The sequence below is a fragment of the Magallana gigas genome, chromosome 6 (assembly GCF_963853765.1).
Source record: "Magallana gigas chromosome 6, xbMagGiga1.1, whole genome shotgun sequence".
Classification (NCBI taxonomy): Eukaryota; Metazoa; Mollusca; class Bivalvia; order Ostreida; family Ostreidae; genus Magallana; species Magallana gigas.
The window spans coordinates 17,228,599-17,243,935 of NC_088858.1; the positions used below are offsets into that span (position 1 = coordinate 17,228,599).

General features: G+C 34.9%; 1 long non-coding RNA gene and 1 other non-coding gene across 2 annotated transcripts; both read left to right on the forward strand.

Moving 5' to 3' along the window:
- Positions 1–5,107: 5,107 nt before the first annotated feature.
- On the forward strand, positions 5,108–7,231 carry LOC105322481 (uncharacterized). Its single transcript, XR_004601622.2, has 4 exons — positions 5,108–5,959; positions 6,209–6,475; positions 6,930–7,026; positions 7,140–7,231. It is a non-coding gene; the product is annotated as an uncharacterized lncRNA (long non-coding RNA).
- Positions 7,232–7,410: 179 nt separating this feature from the next.
- LOC105322482 (uncharacterized) lies at positions 7,411–9,823 on the forward strand. Its single transcript, XR_010714576.1, has 6 exons — positions 7,411–7,643; positions 7,828–8,123; positions 8,547–8,564; positions 8,715–8,972; positions 9,115–9,286; positions 9,377–9,823. It is a non-coding gene; the product is annotated as an uncharacterized protein (transcript).
- Positions 9,824–15,337: the final 5,514 nt, after the last annotated feature.

The window sequence follows — 15,337 nt, forward strand, 5'->3', positions numbered from 1 at the left end:
TGTTTGAAAAGAGACTTGATTATAAACATAAGAATATCCAAGGGAAAAATAGATTTTTATTTATACAGGATCTACATGTATCATACTGGGTGCTGGTCACTTCGCCCCAAAGCCAAAGCGCCCCATGCACGAGCGCCCCAAATTTTTCTTGGTGCGCCCCAAGTACAGTTCACGAGCGCCCCAAGTGTATGTCACGAGCGCCCCAAATGTTGCTTTTTTTCATGATTAAATTTTTTCACGTACGAGCGCCCCAAAGTAATAATTGGAATGTTATAAGCAAAACTTCCAAATGCTCCGAATGGTAAATCATGTCGTTGTTTTTTTTTTTATTTTGATTTTTTTTTTACGAGCGCCCCAAAATAAGTTTCGTTCTGAAATATTATGAATGTAAAATGACTTTTTTTCCAAGTGCTACACAAATTGCTATTCTTGCTTGTTTTTTTGTTTTTTTTGGTGGTTTTTTTTTTTTTTAAGATTCGCTGTCTATTATTATATTTCAAAATGTAGTTTTCGAGTCATAAGCTATTAATGTTTTTTTTATTTTAATTTCGGAGCGTCCCAGAATAAGTTTTGCTATACAAAAATAAAAATGCTGATATAAAGCGATGACAAATATTTCCGTAAACTGTTTTTTATACAAAGATCAAAGCATGAGCACTGAAATTGATATTCATCAAACAATATCAATCAAACAATATGACAATTATCTACCCAATTGACCTTCCAACGCCCCCCCCCCCCCCCCATTACGTCACATATTGTCAATCCAGGGTGTTCGGTGTTATTCCTTCGTTGACATTCGTACGATTGCAAGAAAAAGGTAAGTGAATATTCTCATTTATTTTCTCTCTCTACTTAACAAAACATTAATTTATTTTATTTATTTAATTTATTTATTTAATTTATAAATTTTTTTTATTTATTTTATTTAGCACGGTCATACTAATATGTAATTTTAGGAAACTTTTGCAACCAATTTAACAACAGAATCAATAATGTTCGGATCTTTAATATATAATTACGCCAAATTAAAGAATTTACAAATAAGGACAATTTGAAGAACCTACAACTATGCATACCTTTAAAGTTTTAACTGGATACTTATTACGAAATTCGAATCATAAGAACAAACTTAGATCAAAATTTTCCATGTAATTAGATTTTCTTGTTTAATAATAATTAATTTAAAGAATATATGCCAATATTTGTAAACAGATCTGTTTATTGCTTCCTTTATAAATATCACGTTTCTTTTTGGTTTGTTTTAGTTCATTATTGATAGTTTCTACAAAATACCGAAAACAATCAATGTATACATACAATACACACAGTGATTACTAGCACATGGTGTACACACATCTAATCAAAGGGGTACGCGACGAAGCCAACGTCTCCCGCGTGTCTGGGTACGTTTTCTCCTGCTACCGTGACAGGATACCCCCTCCCTTGACACCTTTTAATGTTTCCGAATATCCCCTTCTATTACATCATCGTCAGTTGTCTTCGGAAGCTAATGTTTTAACACATACGGTATATGTAATACAAAATAAATAATGACACACCCGTCCCATTAGCCCTATATTTATCACTTCAAATACAATTATAACATATATAATACACATATTACGCATTCTATTTTTTTCTCTTATAAATGATGATTGACTGTAAATGTAAGCTTAAAAAACATATTTAGAGGTTTGCGCAGAAAATTTGAGAGTAGAAGAACAATTGTGTTGGATTATATCTGACATGATAAAAAAATTTCCTTCAAAAAATAAGAATACTTTGTACAATTCAACAGAATTGGTGCGCTCGAAATAAAAAAAAAAATTGAGGTATGTATTTTGGGGCGCTCGGAATAATAATGTGTAAGTTTAATGAGATTCCATCGAAGATTAATAAGGACAAATAAACAAAACCATTTTGGGGCGCTCGTGAAATTAATCCAAACTTGGGGACTCACACACCAACGTTGATTTTAGTTCAAAATAGAATAATCTCATTTGGGGGGCGTTCGTGTAAATGATGCTTATTTAACGTAAAAGTGAGATTCTCCAACATACATTTTAAAGCAAAATCAGGTTTCAAATATTTATTACACATGAGGTCAAATATTAACTTTATAGCAACATAGAATGCTGATTTGAGAGCAAAGTTAAAAGTTATTTTGGGGCGCTCGTGGAAATGATTTCCTAATCATAAGATAGTTTTCTTACAAATCGTAGGCAACTCCAGGGCACGTTCGTAAAAAAAATAATCCAACAAGATTCTATGCAGAAAGACATAATCAGGAAAATCATTTTGGGGCGCTCGTGAAAACGATCCCAATTTTAGTACAATATTGGAAAATCCAATTTTGGGGCGCTCGGGGCAAATTATTCAAGACGTAAGGTGTAATGATACAAGATTCTATGCAGAAAGACATAATCAGGAAAATCATTTTGGGGCACTCGTGAAAACGATCCCGATTTTAGTACAATATTGGAAAATCCAATTTGGGGCGCTCGTGCAAATTTTCCAAGACGTAAGGTATAATGATAATTTTACTTTGGGGCGCTCGTGAAACGTAATTGGGGCGCTCCAAAAAAAAATTTGGGGCGCTCGTGCATGGGGCGCTTTGGCTTTGGGGCGATACGACAGTAACCCATCATACTACATTGTCCAGATATGTATACCCCCGCTCCGAAGGAGAAGAGGGCATACTGTTTTACCCTTGTTTGTCTGTCTGTCGTTTGTACGTCGGTCCTTTTGTCTGTCTGTCCGTAACAAAAATTTCTGTCGCATTTTTCTCAGCAACTATGTTTTGCAGATGCTTGAAATTTAACACACTATTTGTTTAGGTATGCCATATCGTGTGATATATTTTTGTACTAATCGGACGTTAACGTTCTGTTAAATGACGACTTTGTTTATTTTTAGCCAAAATTTTTAATCAAATTTCCGTCAAAGATTTCTCAGCAACTATTGTACCGCAGATGCTTGAATTTTTAACACACTACTTGTTTAGGCATGCCATATCGTGGGATATATTTTTGTACCAAACAGACGTCAACTTCCTGTTAAATGATGACTTTGTTTATATTTAGCCAAAATTTCGTTTGTTTTTTTATTTTCGTTTTATTTTGTTGTGATACACGTTTATAAACGAGATTAATTAAATATCTGGAGTTTTAAATGATATCCATGAACATGAATTTAGCAGCTAATGTTTTAAGGATGGGTCAGAGAGCGGGCTAATGTTTCATGCAGATAACATTGAAATGACCAAAGTTAAATCGATTATAAATACACCTGAACACTGTGCTATCAACATCAGTATTGAGACCATTGATAGTATTATTGATAACTGTAATAGTATACTCATGAAATGCAGCTGAGCAGGCTGATAGGTTTATTACAATTTCAACTACTTTTTACAAGGAAAAGACAAACAAAGCAGTTTGCAAGTAGGAAGGATTTTTAATAAATGATAATTATTACAATAATAAATGCTATGTCAAATGTAAAGCATTTAGAATGTCTCGCAATTATTTTTTTACAAGCTTCGTTCTGAGGCTATTCATCGAAACTTAGTAAGTAAAAGTAAGGATTGCAAGAAATTAAGTTTTACAAAAAAAGTTTAATCAGTATCAGTAATCAGTATTATTCTTACACTTAGAAGCTTTAGAACCAACGATCAAAAATCATATAGGTCTTTGTTGCAGATGGGTTGTGATAAGAGTAATACTGTAAAACAAAAAGTTGCAATGAATGTTTTCTTTGACCTCATGAAAGGGCTATATAAATTTGTATCATATAATACAATATTTTTTCATATCATACAATACTGTATTATAGAAATCATGTTATATCAATTAACAACAAGCACATATATCAAGCAAGTTTAAGAAGGTTTTTTTTAGCATCCTTGATAATGGAGATCAGGCTCTGTATCTGACGCTACATCTGTGATTCATATATCATAGTTAAATCAACCATGCAAGTTTGAAATAGTGCTATTATCTATTAAAACATCTGGCCTGTTCCACTAATCATCCTCTAACATCCGAAACCCTTTGCTCTGATTCAGCATCCTTGCCTGTGGACGTGCATCAGAATCACAAGATTCATCATGTATTCAAATTTGATAAAGACTGAACAAATAATAATTCAGATTGGTCCATTACAGGACACCTGCTCTAAATACTATGATCAGCTCAAAAACCTTAACCTCGTCTAGCATCCGACACCTTTGGCTCAAATTCAACATTCGAGTCTGTCAAATGCACCAAAATTATAAGACGCAAAATCCATGCAAGTTTGATGAAGTTAGGACAAGTAATAACTAAGATAGATTAGTTAGAGGGCACCTATTTCAAAAAAATTAACCAGTTCTAAAGACCTTAACCTCATTCAGGATCCGAATTTTATGGCTCAGATTCAGCATTCGAACCGGTCAAGTTCATATAAAGTATCATTAAACGCACTATCCATGCAAGTTTGGTGAGTTAAGACAATTAAGTAATAACTAAGATAATATCATCAGAGAGCTCTTGCTTTAAAAACTTGAACTAGCTCATTAAACCTTTACCTCATTAAGCATCCGAAACCGATGGCTCAGATTCTGCATTCGAGCCTGTCAAGAGCAAAGTATTATAAGACGCACCATCCATGCAAGGTTTATCTATGAAATGGCTATTAAAGCCGACCTGCTTCAAAAACTTACACCTCCTCCAAAATCCTTAACCTCCTCTGGCATCTAAAATTCATGGCCCAGATTCAGAATCTAAGTCTTTCAAGTCCATAGGCAGGTCAAGATGCATCATCCATGCAAGTTTGCTGAAGATAGGACAAGTTATAACTTATATAGTGCACCTGCATCAAAAACCTCAACCAGGTCTGGACGCCGACGCCGGGGGTATAACGTAAGCTTTCCCCGACTTTGTCTCGGTGAGCTACAAATATGTGTTTAAACAAAAGTTCAATAAGTGCATGGAAGTCATTTATCACTTTATGATACATAAATCTTAAATAGACCAAAATCGAATCCGCGTACGACTTAGTTTCGCCGTTGCACATGTTAATAAGTTAGTAAATAATAAATCAGTTTTATGTTTTGATGAATCATTTGTTTCTCAAATTTTGTTTTATTTCACGTTTATTCCTATATTTGGATGGTATGGGATAGGATATGATAGAGGTTAATTGCAGGATATGATGCAGGATACATGATATGATAGGATTGTTTTGTCACCTTTCACGAAAGCAGCATTGTATGCAAGCATTTTAACCATTTGTTTAAACAGGTTGGGACCAATCGCCCAAATGGGATAGAATATCCCAAACGGGTTCTCATGACCCAATGCAAACGAGCTATATATAGATATCCCGCATGGGCTACATTACGCGGTTTTTTCTGCAAGAATAAGAATGTTTTCTTTCCGCAAGATGTCGAGTGCATTGGTAAGGAAAATGAGTCATTATGTTTATACTGAGTTAAATTGTACGATTTTTATTCCTATATACCTCAGAAAGTTATTTTCTATAACACGAGTCAGCCTTTTCGCTCGGTAATCTTAACTGTTTTTCTTAAACCTACCTTTATTTTCCTAAATCAACAAAAGTTAATGTAAATTTCTTCGACACTAGCACATAGAAGACACATTGAAACAACGAAATCAAACTATCCAATCAAAAAGGGGCTATGATGTTGGGTTTGGTTGAATTTAAGAGCTCGAGGTTATTGTATGGAGCACGAGAAGGATTAAAATAATATAATTATGTATAGGGATAATGAAATGCACCAATAACATTCGATTTCGCTGTATAAGTTGATTAAATAAAATATTATATATAATTTGTTTTGTCATTTAAACTTTCAAATTTAACCCGTGGGAAGAACAGGAGACAGGTTCCATCCCAAAGTGGTTCAAGGAGTGTTAGTCAGTCATTTTTAAAAGAAAATACTCTTCTAGAGAAAGTAAGAATGTGTTTAATTTATTTATTGTTTTGAATTAAATTAAAAAAAAAAATAAAGTCTATATCTAAATATCACATTTTTTGTTAAAAACTATCATACATTATCAATACTACTATATTGAAATAATAGACTCGAATTTCGGGGCTTTTATACCGAGAAATTGGAACAGTATTGTCTTTTGTTTTCTATATTTTAAGCATCATTGGTACTTAAAGATTACCAAATTTTTTTTATTTTTTCTCAATCAAGCTTCGCTTATTAATAATCAACGAAAGTAAGGGCCCTTCGCAGTATACGGTGATTTGCAGCGACCATTTCAACGATGATTGGTACGAAGTCCGGTTTTCTTCCATGAAGGACTTTGATTGCTCGTGAATAAGTGTTTGATCAAGAGATCTGTGCCCTCTATATACCCAAAGCGAATGAGGGATCAACTGAACGAAGCATTTCTCCATTCTCCTCAGCATGAGAACCCACCTGTACGGAAAGGCCCTTGCCAAGCGTGCTAAAAACATGGTAAATATCCTGCTCTACATAACATTGCATCACTTTTAAAATAAGATTTTCTTACCGATGTTAGTATTCATTATGTAAACAATATGTGTAATTTTCGATCGCTCTTGATTGGCGTAAAAAATGTGTATCTGCAACAAGCTAAAACCTCGTATAGATTATCCGTTTTATAGTTTCACAATTGTTAAATTCCATGCATGAACAGAGTCATACGGTGACTATAAACAGTTTCAAACACCTGCCCAGTATTAAATTGCATACATCAGATGTGTACCCATTTACCCATTTATTTTGTTAAATGTTATTTATCTGACAAGTGCTATTATTACTTTAGAACGTTATTGCAAAAACAATAAGGTACTTTGAAGTATTTTTTTTTTTCATTTTGTGAAAGAATTTATTTTTAACAATAGTTTAATTGCACTTGAAATAAAATACTTGCATTTATATATTTTAGATCTTAGTAGAGCTGCTGTGTTAAAATACTACAGAGCCTATAAGAAGAGGAAGAAGACCCACATGAGTGTACAGAGAGTCAGCAATCCCTAATTCAGGTATTGATGAAGGGGACTTTTAATTTGATTATTTTTTTCAGGTACCGGGTAATTCAAAAGGCTGGTTCAACATTTTATGACATGTTACGTATTTATATAAATTTCTGTTTTAGGAAGTGACTAGGACATCTATGGCCTGTCAGACAAAAGCACCTAAATCGCGGACTGTGAAGATTCAAGTGTCTGCACTCATCAAAGAAAAAAGTAAATACTATTAACTTGAAGGAATTTGGTCAAATTATTTATCTTATGTGCAATTTTTGCTGACCCACTATTTTGTTATAAATAACAAAACACAAAACACTTTGTTTTAAAATCTACCTGTTCATTCTTGAGTGTATTTCTTGCATAAAAAATATGAATTGTTAAAAAGGCAGATTGATAATGGGAATTTTATTTTCAAGGACGCAAGTTAATCTTCAACCCCGAGTGCGCAGCATTGGTGTCCAGTTCAATGGCAGAGATGACCTGCCTGTCCCACAGCCACCACTACCCCCACCAGTTCCTGTCGTGGATCTGTCAAGTGAGGGAGAATCAACAGACCAGACAGATGAAGCTGCTTCGCTGTATGAACCATCCAGCGCCAGCTCAGAAGACTCTCAGATACATGATATAAAGTTAGTTACTTTTACAATCATTAAGAATTGACATGTTCATATTTTGAATTTATATGATCGATAAAAGAAATGATGTTTTTGAACTTTTCTGTAAATCATTGTATTTATTGTTGAAGCAAATCCTATCAGCTGTAAAATAACAATCTTTTAATCCTTTTAATTTGTTAACTTTCAAATGTTTCAGCAATGAAGAGCCCTGCAACCCAGTGGAGGAAAGGAAGTTCATTATATCCATGTCTAAGCTGTTGGAGCTGTTCAACACCTGCAAGAGATGCCATAGACGTGCCACAGCCAGTGTTCAACAGACAGTTGGGACCATGGTCAGAGTGGGTGCAGAGTGTGAGTTCTGTGGGTTTTCTTGGCAATGGAGTAGTCAGCCCTCCCTTAGAAACATCACAGCAGGAAACCTAGCATATTCTGCCGGCATCCTGTTCTCCGGAGCTCTTTCTGCCAAGGGTCTTCGTGTTCTACAGTGTATGGGTGTGGCAACTATATCAAGGAGAACTTTCTATTCCCATCAAGCTTCTATCCTGTTCCCTGCCATTGCTGGGGTATGAAACAGACACCAGGAGATGTATGTCAGGCAGGCAGTTGACCGAGGGGATCCATTGGTTATTGGTGGAGATGGACGAGCGGATTCACCTGATCTTGAAGAAGGAATAGTGATCGACATTCAGCTAGTTCAGGTATTGCATAATTGAAGCAAATGAACATTTTTGACATGTACTTGTCCTCATATATTTCACTAGTGATGTATATTATTATGTGAAACAAAAAATAAATGATATTCTTTTCAACATTTGTGTGATTATTTTGTAGAGTAATGAAGTAAAGAACAGCATGGGCATGGAGAAAAGAGGGCTGGAGCGTGCAATTGATTGGTTTCACAACAACAACCTTGAGTGTGGCATGTTGCTAAAGGTATGTTTATCTTAAAGAAAGAAAGATAGATGGATTGATGGATGGATGTTCATTATTTATAATCATCTTTGACACCTTATAGACAGGCTTTATTATTTGAAGATTGAAAAAATCTAAGTTATGAAAGTTAATCCTATTTATTCATTGTAGGTCTAAAGAAAAAAGTACTGGCTGCATCCAGACAGAGTGCCTGTGGACAGCTCTCCAAGTGGACCAAAAGCCTGACAAATCACCTGTACTGGGTTGCAGCCTCTACGCCAGATGGAGATGGAGACTTGATGTGGGCAAATTGGGAATCTGTTGAGAACCACATTCACAACAAGCATGAGGACCACAACGACCTATTTCCATCTTGTGCCCATGACACGCTTGAAGGTGACGAGCGAAAGAAGAAGCGGATTAAGCCAGGTAAATTCACTTGCTAATCGATATCAATGTAATTTGATTTTGTTATTACATGTAACAATTTTTAAGTCCATATGTTGGTGTTTCCAGCTTTGTAAAGACTGTATATTTAAATTGATTTAATTTTGTTCCCCTTACAAATTAGGATCTAAAGCCAGTGAGAAGATAAGTAACATCATCTTGTCAAAACAGATGAAAAGGGGCATCCCAAAGCTTTCCCCATTGTACCAGACATAGCAGATAGAAGCATTCCATAGTACTGTCAACCACTTTGCCCCTAAAATGGTGTCCTTCTCCTACTATGGCATGTACTGCAGGTATGTTTATGACATTATTTTAATGTTAAATAACCTGCTTTTATGATTATTTAATGGTCATAAATTTATGTTGTTGTTTTTTCTTTTGAGGTTGATGGTTGCTGCTCTCCATTTTAATGAGAACACATCAAGAGTGCAAGCTGCTACAAAGGAAGGGAACATACAGTACAAGATTATTTGTGAAACAAAAAAGCATTACAGAATAAACACAAGTACGCATACACCAGTAAAAGTTGAGGTTTTCATGTGCATTGTTTTAATTACTGGTTCTATTACTGGGTATGTCACTTCTTTGATGAGTGAGACAATCGCATCAGTGGAAGGTCAAGTTCAGCCTTCAGCAGCCCGTCAACCACCTGTCTCCTGCTTGCCAGAAATTCAGTCACCGCCTTTGTGCAGTAACTTTGTGCATCCTGAAAAAGATGAAGGAGTTCTCAGTTTCAGAGCAAGATTTGGGAAGAAAGAGGCATCAGTGTAGAAGAGAAACGTTAGTGTAGAAGAGATGTGAATTGATCATAGTGACATACAGTGCGTAAATAATACATGTGAATAACTTTTTGTTTTATTTGTGTTCTATATTGTATCTGTAGTGTAAATAATTCTCCTTGTAAAATAGTTCTTTATATGGGAACATGAAAGCAGGGTCCACGTCCCGTTCCTGGGTGCAAAATTTTTTTGTAGCTAATGCTTTTATATATTTTATTAATATCAATAAAATTTGTACAATGTACCATTTTCTATTTAATATTTTACACGTTATAAAAGTTTTCGACATGATCATGATTTTTTTTCCTTAAAGACTATACAAGGCCTCTCGCTCCTCTTAAATTGGAGCCGATATTCGGCCCCGTTCCCAACGTGAAAAAGGCACCTTTTTTCCCAAAATTAAGTGCGAAATTTCCCAATGCGTGATTGCCTAAAATTTATTTAATTAAAAAAAAAAGAAAACCCACGTAAAATGTTGAATTCGTATCTTCGACAGTCGTAAAAGATCGCGTTGTAAACTGGTACCGGACTAGCGGGAACCATTCATATGTGAAAGCGAAAGTAGACTAGGTACAACTTGTTATAGTGAACATCAACTAGGTACAACTTGTTTATTGTGAACATCATGTCACACAATGCGAAGTATTATAGAAAAAAGATTTCTTCGGCAACAACTGAAAAGTGCAAGAAAATAGACGTTTTATTCAAGCAACAGAAATTACAAAACAAACAATTAGAATGTGAACAAGTAGAATGTGAGACTTCAAATTCACAGAAGCCGGGTAAACAAGGTGAAGGAGATGTAGAGTCTGAGGTAATTCAGACTAATGATTCAGAGAAGGGTGAAACAGATACAGAATCCGAGGTAGAATCAGATGATTGGATACCAACAAAGAAAGTCAAGATAGACAGCAGAAAAAGATATAATCATGAAATAAGTTTTCCTTGGTTATACCACAGTGCAGCCAAAGAGGCCTACTTTTGCAAGTATTGTGAATTCAGATTTGGGGAGTCTAAAAGTGGCATATCTAGTCCGTTTGCAACAGGTGGAGTTCAGAGCCTGGGAACTCATCCAACTCGGAAATTGGAGAGGCACCAAAAGTCAGAACTCCATCAACATGCACAGTCTGTGTACATGGGGTCTGGTACATGTAAGTCTGCTGATCAAAACTCATCAATATTACAAAAACTGAAACAACAAAATGATGCCTTTAAAGAAGAAGACAAGAAGAGAAATTTAGAATAGCTGGGAACTCATTTTAAGACCGCCATATATATGCTTTATAAAAGGTGGGCAATTACAGACAACCTGAGTAACATGATTGAGTTTTTGGGAAATGAACTTAATTACAAACATGTGGCTGACCACCTAGTCCACCACCCAACCATCACATACACATCACCATCATTTGTCCAAGAAATAGTTGCATCCCTTTCCTTCTCCATTGAGAGTGAGCTCTTAGAGTCTATAAGGGAAGCTGGGTGGTATACCTACTAGCTGATGAATCAGCTGATGATGCTAACAGGGAGCAACTTGCTATCATTATTTGTTTTATTGATCCAAATGGTGGACACATTCGGGAAGTATTTCTTGGGACTACTGAAACTTCAATGCACTTATGAAGAGAGCCTGATGTCCGGCATTGAATCAATTTTGACTGCCAAAGGACTTGACATCACTAAAGCTATCTTTCTTGGGTTTGATGGCTATAGTGTCATGTGTGGTGTAAACACTGGTAAATATTAACTTTAGTTTAGCATTGATATTTTTTCTTGATGAACAGAATAGTAGATTTAAAATCAATGTGTTTCATAGTAAGTAATCTGTTTGCAGAATTCGTGTCCGGTCCATATCTTTCTTATGGAGAAACCTTGGAAGTTCTTAATTCACATCGATTGCTTATTACCTGAGGGTGTGTCGTGACCTTGACCCAAGGTCAATTGAGGAAGTTCAAGGTCATTGTTTAAAAAAAATCGGGCTCAGTATACCAATAATTCAAAATGTTATATATTAAATGGCTGCTTGACATGTGGTATTTTGTTTGATCGAGTCATGTTTGTTAACATAAGGATGCAAATGTCCTCATGCATTAAAAGATAACTTGAACTAAAATGAAATTTAAAGAATAGAAATTGGTTTGTGTACTCATATTAGTATTAACAGTTTCAAAAAATAGAGCAATCTTTGACGGAAATTTGTTTGAAAATTTTGGCTAAAAATAAACAGTCATAATTTAACAGGAAGTTGACGTCCGATTGATACAAAAATATATCCCAACATATGGCATGCCAAAACAAATAGTGTGTACAAATTTCAAGCATCTGCGATAAATAGTTGCTGAGAAATCTTTGACGGAATTTGTTTGAAAATTTTGGCTAAAAATAAACAAAGTCGTCATTTAACAGGAAGTGACGTCTGATTGGAACAAAAATACATCGCACGATATACTGTAGCATGCCTATTCAAATACTGTGTAATAATTTGAAGCATCTGCGATAAACAGTTGCTGAAAAATCTTTGACAAAAAATTGTTTGAAAATTTTTGCTAAAAATAAACAAAGTCTTCTTTTAACAGGAAGTTGACGTCTGATTGGTACAAAAATATATCCCACGATATGGCATGCCTATACAAATACTGTGTAAAAATTTCAAGCATCTGCGATAAACAGTTGCTGAGAATTCTTTGACAAAAAATTGTTTGAAAATTTTTGCTAAAAATAAACAAAGTCGTCATTTACCAGGAAGTTGACGTCCGTTTGGTACAAAAAAATATCCCACGGTATAGCATGCCTATTCAAATATTGTGTTAAAATTTCAAGCATCTGCGATAAATAGTTACTGAGAAATCTTTGACGAAAATTTTGGTTAAAAAATAAGCAAAGTCGTCATTTACCAGGAAGTTGACGTCCGTTTGGTACAAAAAAATATCCCACGGTATGGCATGCCTATTCAAATACTGTGTAAAAATTTCAAGCATCTGCGATAAACAGTTGCTGAGAATTCTTTGACAAAAAATTGTTTGAAAATTTTTGCTAAAAATAAACAAAGTCGTCATTTACCAGGAAGTTGACGTCCGATTGGTACAAAAATATCTCCCACGATATGGCATGCCTTAACAAAAACTGTGTATAAATTTCAAGCATCTGCGATAAATAGTTGCTGAGATAAATGCGACAGAAATGTTTGTTACGGACAGACGGACGGACAGACCGACAGACAGACAAGGGTAAAACAGTATACCCCCTCTTCTTCTTACTTGTACAGAAGAAATAAAATGCTTAGCTTCACATTATGGTAATACTCTGGAGGATGTATTCAAGGGACATAGAACAGTCTCCCAGCCTGTCTTTTCAGAAGAAACATTCAAGCAAGAATTTGCTCGTTTTAAACATCAGATGTTTTTGATGAGATATGTTTATTGTTTTTTAACCAGTTTGAATTATTACTAACCAATTTCTTTTTTATTCATATATTCATCAGATGTTGATGTTAATTTTGTATGTTGCTTTAAAATTCAATGTTCAAGTGAATGTTATTTAATTGTTTATTTTTTGACTTTCAGTGCTACTGAAATAGATTTCAATTTTCCATATGAATCAGTCTAAATTAACAGGACTGTTTGACTATTTGTCAACCACTAGACACAGTTCACTTTGCAGTTGTTCAAGTCTAATGTGTACATGTATGTCTTTTTTTTGTTTTTAAATTTAACACATCAATTTACTAACATGAATTTAATTCAGTAACAAACCATGAAATAAATTATAAAATTCACTGTTTTTAAAATAAAACTATTAAGAGTATAGTCGAAAAGCAAGAGGGGTCAGGCAGATGCTAAAAAATCAAATTTATTATAGTTTTCAAACACCAAATAATATTTTAAGGTAAATTGTTGTGAACCTTTTAATCATCCCTTTTTTTTTTACTTTAGACAGAGAGCCTCTGAGGAAGAGTTAGCAGACCCACATTTTTAACTTGGAAAGTTCCAGGGAGACAACATTTTACGTGCTTTTTATCCTGCCATGTACCACCTGATTTTGCTGTCTTGTCTCATTCCAAGTTCCACAGCATGTGTGGAAAGATTGTTCTCTTTAATGAACACAATTTGCACACCTCAGAGGAGCAGTCTTAAGCAACAGAGCTTGGATAAGATAATCAGGGTTGTGTCTAAATCCAATGGGTCTTTGACTGAAATGCAACTTACTAGGGCAATAGACCACTTCAGAGCAACCAAAGACAAATGTTTAAACTTCTAAAATTAAAGAGAAGTTGGCATGCTGAGCTCTTGAATATTATAACCTTGAATAAATCAGAGTGATAACTTTCAGTAAACATGTATAGTTTATTCTGTTTATATTTAATGTTTTTTTTTTGTTAAAATAATCTGTATTTTAACTGGTAAAAAAATTCCCAATTTCTTTCAAAACGTCGCTTTTTTCCCAAATCCATTGGCCCCGGCCCCAGTACCAAAAATGGGAGTGAGAGGCCTGCTATAGCAAGTCAAATTGTTTAAAAAAAATTTATTTTACTTCCAACCCAAATTATGCTTACTCATTCTGGTTCTTTGAATCCTTGGTACTGTCCCGAGCTAAATATATCACGTATCTTTGCTACTGCACAAGATGGGAGGGGAACTCAAACATTCTTTCCAAGGAAGCCCCAACACCAACGAGCTAGTTGACGATATGCTGTATATCTGTTTCTCCTGTCAAAACAATGCATTGAAAAGTAAGAAATTTCAGTACAATACTATATGATGAGTCTTTTTGTATATGTCTTTATTAGAAGTTAATAAAATGTCAAATGAACTTACTCGTTGATGCTGTCTGTAAGTCTCTATACTGGGACCGATACTGGTAGACTCCAGGACATAGACATCTAGACAAACAGTCTAAAATCCAGGGTGCCTTGTTATGCATGTGAGATCATTGCTGTATGACTTGATCTTCTCGGAAATTCTTTGAACTTCTGTGCAGCATCTACTTTCCAAGGCAGTAGGCATAGGTGTGCATGATCCACAATTGCACCTAAAATTTTATTGCTATATCAATAAGCTATTAATGAAATAAACGACCAACGTAAAATTAATATAATAGTACCTTTAAGAATGAAATATCACATATGTCGGCCATGTTTTACACAGCTTGTGTCCCATTAATTTTCGTTATAATAACTTTTTGCTTCAAGTCTGGGTTTTCCTTATTTCTAAGTTTTGAGGGTTTTTTTTCGCATTATGTTATTATAAAAAGATATTTTGAAATAAAATAACGCCAATCATTTAACCAAAATTAAAATAAGGATGCAAAATAGTATTCATTAGGCCTACATGTCTTACCAGTCTGTATTCTCTCGGCGCTGGTCGTCTACATCATCCTTGCTTGTCTCATCCGATTCGTTCGAATCTGTCGCTTCTGGCTCATGTTCTGCAGATGTTCATCCCGATCTTCTTCGAACGATGATACCTCAAATGACATGTTCAGGTCCAAATCGGATGAGGAAGCCGAGGAAGCGCTCGCATCATTGACAGTCGCCATTTCAAAACTGATGTTACGTGACGTCACGCC